Source organism: Otolemur garnettii, unplaced genomic scaffold (assembly GCF_000181295.1).
Source record: "Otolemur garnettii isolate 467f Iridium unplaced genomic scaffold, OtoGar3 scaffold00025, whole genome shotgun sequence".
Classification (NCBI taxonomy): domain Eukaryota; kingdom Metazoa; phylum Chordata; class Mammalia; order Primates; family Galagidae; genus Otolemur; species Otolemur garnettii.
In genome coordinates, this window is record NW_003852420.1 from 18395461 (window position 1) to 18400079 (window position 4619).

A 4619-nucleotide genomic window follows, 5' to 3' on the forward strand; every position below is an offset into this window, starting at 1 on the left:
CTGGGGATTCGAACCCGCCACCTTAGGTGTATGTGGCTGGCGCCTTAGCCGCTTGAGCCACAGGCACCGAGCCTTACCAAAGATTCTTCAAGCCTCCCCTTTTGTAACAAAAGGCTGTGGATGGAGAACCATTTGGCAAAAAATTGGTTTTTGCTGCCACTCTGGGCCTCAGTTTCCCCATCTGTGAAATGGAGAGCACTGGGCAGTGCAACTGACAATCGGGGGTGCTGCTGTGAGGAGAATGACATAACCAACTAGGTTCTTGGCATTTCCAGGGAAATGTGGCTTAAATGGGAAGTCCAGGTGCATCTTAACAGTTATTTATCAGCATTCTAATGGGATTTAGGGCCTGTTTAAAAAACCAGATTTTGTTCTGAGTCCTTTTTTTTTTTTTTTTGGTTGCAGCCATCATTGTTGTTTGGCGGGCCTGTGCTGGACTTGAACCCGCCACCTTAGGGGTATGTGGCTGGCGCCTTAGCCACTCGAGCCACAGGCGCCGAGCCTGTTCCGAGTCCTTCATTGGTAAAGTGCAATTTAAGACCAAAAGCTGTTGATTTCCAAGCTCAGACTCTAGATACCTCGGCCTAGATGAGGAAAAAAGACCCAGAAAAGGGCCTTGGCAGGTTTGAGTTAGGCATACTCGGTGCTGGGCTGTGGGACCGGGAGCAGAGAACAAGGTAGGGAGTGCTGACAGGAGCTGGGAAGGCCAAGGAGAACTCCTGAATTGGGTACAACGGGCAGAACAGGAACAAGAAACTGAAGTCTGCCTCCACGGTCAGAGCAACCTGGAATGAATGACACTAGTTGACTGTGTGACAAAACCAAGTTCAGAACCCTTGTGGCTCAGGAGTAAGCCAGTGACTTATAAAAAATGCACCTACCCCACACTCCCGAGAACAGCTTGGCGCTTTGACCTCGTCGCCCCCTGGGTGCTAGACCTGTGTGCTTGAGGAGCCAGGCTGAGGCGGCCTCCTTCCCAACTCTACAGGCCCTCGAGGGCAGAAAAGGTGTCACATTGTGGGCCCTGTCCCTTACCAGATAAGGGTAAATCCTCGGACTAACTGGGCCTCAGTTTCCCCTCGACGCAAAGGGAGCAGTCGCACCGCCGGCAGGAGATCTGGTTGAAGAAGTTAACTCACAGAAGTCAGAATTTGCATTATTTCTCCCTAGGTAACGGGCCCCATCCCCAGCGAGGAGCACACAGTAGGCGCTCCGGAAGCGCTCTCCAAAAGGAGGAACAGGCCACTTCCTGCCCCCAAGCCGACTCTCCCGAGCCGGCGCTCCCACCTCTCCTCTCGGGAGGCCATGTGGCATTCCTGAGGGTGGGGGTGGGCGCAGGAAGAAGGTGCCCTCCCGGCCCCGCCCCTCCGGGCGCGGTGGGCGGGGCGAAGCCCCTTGGCGCCGAGGGCCCGCCCCGCGGGGGGTGGGCGTAGCTCGAAGCGCTCCTCACAAAGTTTGTTTTCTCCCTCCGCGCGGGTGGGGGAGGGAGAGGAGCGCGCGGAGGGGAGGAGAGGGGATCTGACGTCAAGCCGCGAGGTGCTTTCCAGCCGCGAGCTGTCAGGCCGAGTGTCAGGCCCGGCAGGTACGCGGCGCGCTCCCCCGGCGCCCTCCGCCCCCTGCCAGGACGCCCCGCACCGAGCCTGAGGCCGCGTGGACCCGAAAGCCGCTCGGAAAAGTCAGTGCGGGGCGGAGGAGGGGGCCAGATAGGGATGGGGGCGCGCGGACTACTTGGAAAGTTTCTTTTTCTCGGTCGGGCGGGGGAGGGGGCGTCGTCCTGGCGCGTGCGATTGTGGGTGTGTGACCTCGGGTGTGAGTCGCGACTGAGGTGTGCTGGCGGGGCCGGGGGAGGGGGGCAGTTCCAGCCTCCGGAGGAAGCTCGCTCGAAACCCCGGTGTGGGGGGCCCAGCTCCCTAGATCCCACCCTAGGAGAGGGCCGCTCACGCCCCAGAACGGGGAGAGCGCGCGGGGGGCGGGTTTGTTTGGTTTCAAAAGTGCACGTTGCTAACCGCCGGCCGGGCCCCCCCCGCCGCGCCGCCGCGGAGCCGGGGAGGGGGCAGCTGAGAGTGACAGCTGGGGGTAGGGGCAGCGAGAAGGGCCTGGAGCGGGGGGGGCCTGGGGAGCCCGCGCGAGTTCCCCTTTCCTTTGGAACAAAGGAAAGTCTGTCTCCGAGGCATCTGTCACTCCCAGGCGGGCCAAGGGAGCGGGGCGCGTGGGGCCCGCGACCCAGAGAAAGTTTGTGCGCGCCGGGACCCTCGGGCAGGCCGAGGGTGAGCCGAGCCTCTCGCGGGGGAAGCGCGCAGTCGCCTGGGCAGGGGGCGGCCAACATGGAGTCTGGGCGCTGGGCTGAGGGGGGGGCGGTGCGGAGGTGGGAGCCCAGCCCCCTGCCCTCCCCTCCCCCTCCGGGCCGAGTTCGGAGCACAAAGCCGAGCGCGCACGCTCGGCCAGCCCCTCGCCCCGAAGAGTCAGCCAGCTCTGGGCCGCCGGGGAAGGGGGTGGGAACCAAACTTTTTCCTGCCCCGGGACAGACACGTGAGTTTTCTTTCTTCCAGAGCTCCAGCCTCACCAGGATTGCGGGCCCTCAGGGGAGCTGTTGCGCGGAGTCTGCCCCGGGGTACGGGGGGATGGGGGTGCAGGCGCCCCGAGCGGCAGCCTATTCCTCGCCGCCCCGGGAGCCATGTGCTCCGACTCGGTGTGGGCCGCGGGGGAGGTTGCGCGCTTTGTGTGAACTGCTGGGAATGCGAGCGTCAGTGCGCGGCCCGGGGGAGTGTCGGGACTGAGCCGGGAGAGTTGTCAGAAAGTTAGTGCGGGAGTAGCTGCAGGTGGCGTCGTGGGAGTGTGTAGGAGGGTGCACTGGGTTGTCTCGAGGGGGTGCTGGGGCATAGGCCAGTTAGGAAAAAAACCGATGGCTAGTGTGATGACGTCTCTATCTGAGAGATAGGGGGTGGGCGGGTACAGAACCGGGGCTAGTTGTATGGCTCACAGTTGCTCGTGCTAGGTGTGAGGTTTATAAGCTCTGTGTGTGCTTTATGTCCCGGTGAAAATCCCGGGGCTTCTAGGGCTTGAGCAGTGCGTCGATGCCAGTTATCAGTGCTGTTGTGTGTAGAGTGAGTGGGGGCGTGGGCGTCTGGGTGGGGAACCTCCCAGACTGTAGAGAGACCTGGGGTGCAGGATACTGAACCTGGGGTGCAGGTTCCCATCCCAGGAACCCTGCAGACTGGGGCTTGGCTGGCAGCCGGGGTGGAATTTGTGCAGATAACCTTAAGTAAACTTCTCTCAGCCTGCGGGGGCTGCATCCCTGAGCCCAGATCCAGCTGCCCTGGTGGCCTGGAAATGTCTGACCTCAGAAAGTACCCTGCCAGTGGTGTTCTCTGAGGAGTGGCACCTCAACCAGTGCCTGTCTCACCTCCAGGTGGCCTGGCTGAGACCCTTCCTTCGAAAGTCTGGCCTAGCGGGCCAAGAGATCTGGGCTCAGGCCCAAGTAGAGGAAACAAAACCTGGGAGATGCCAGAGTCTGCTGGCCGCCTGCTGGCGAGCTGTTAAAAGGCTGAGAAGGGAGGGGCCTTGAGATTCTGGCATTGGCTTGACCTAGAACTTTTGCTTTTAAAATGTAAATCTGTTTTGCGTGTGTGAACAAGAACTTTGTCCTGAGATGAACAGTTGGGTTGGGTTATCTACAGAAAAATCTTCATTTGACTGTGAAGTGGGGACTCAAGCCCAGAGAGGGGAGGACACTTGATCATGGTCACACAGCCAAGTAAGTGGAGGGTAGGGCAGGGACCAAAGCTTGGTCTTCTTGTTTATTCCTGAGGGATTGAGTCTAGGATCCAGCAACAGGGCCTGACGAAGGGGAATATCCAAGAAACAACCAGTAGGGATGACTCACCATTCTCTGCAAGGTCCATAGTAGGTACTCCCTAACTTTTTAGTTATGTAGGACCATGGTGTTCCATACAGTTTTCCGACTCATCATGGGGCCTTGGGAGACAAGAAAACATAGATCCCCCAAGGCAGCTAGGGAGAGGCAAAGAGCCCATATCCTACTTTTGTATCATGTCCTGGAATTGGATTTCTTTTTCACATAACAGCTTTATTGAGATATACCAGCAATTCACATGGCGTGTAATTTGTGCATTTAAAATATACACATTGGCAGTTTTTAATACATAGTATAACCTCCCTAGTTGACCACCTTTGACCTAATTTTTGTAGATGAGACATATAACCACGTGTGTTAGTACAATAGGCTTAGTTCCGTATGTTAACCAGTTCATTACAGTCTCTTGGGTGGTCGACTTACAGAGGTTCTACTATATGCACAACTATATTCAACGTTAGGACAATTTCTATTCCCTCAAAAAGAAACCCCACACACTTTTTTCACTATTCCATCTCCTGGGCCCTAGGTAAGTGCCAGTCTACCTTCTGTCTCTATACACTTACCTATTCTAGACATTTTAAGACAAATAGAATCATAAAATATGTGCACTTCTGTGACTTTCTTTTACTTATGTAATACTCTCAGGGTCCATCATGTAGGACTTTACTCCTTTTTGTGGCTGAGTAATATTCCATTGTAGACATAAGCCACATTTTGTTCATCCATTCTTTTTTTTTTTTTT

General features: G+C 56.9%; 1 protein-coding gene across 1 annotated transcript in view; it reads left to right on the plus strand.

Moving 5' to 3' along the window:
• Positions 1-1550: 1550 nt before the first annotated feature.
• Positions 1551-4619, plus strand: part of TGIF2 (TGFB induced factor homeobox 2) — a 21586-nt gene continuing 18517 nt past the window's right edge. Inside the window, exon 1 of the mRNA XM_003788142.3 lies at positions 1551-1675. The gene's annotated coding sequence lies outside the window, so the exon portion shown is untranslated. The remainder of the gene's footprint in view (positions 1676-4619) is intronic.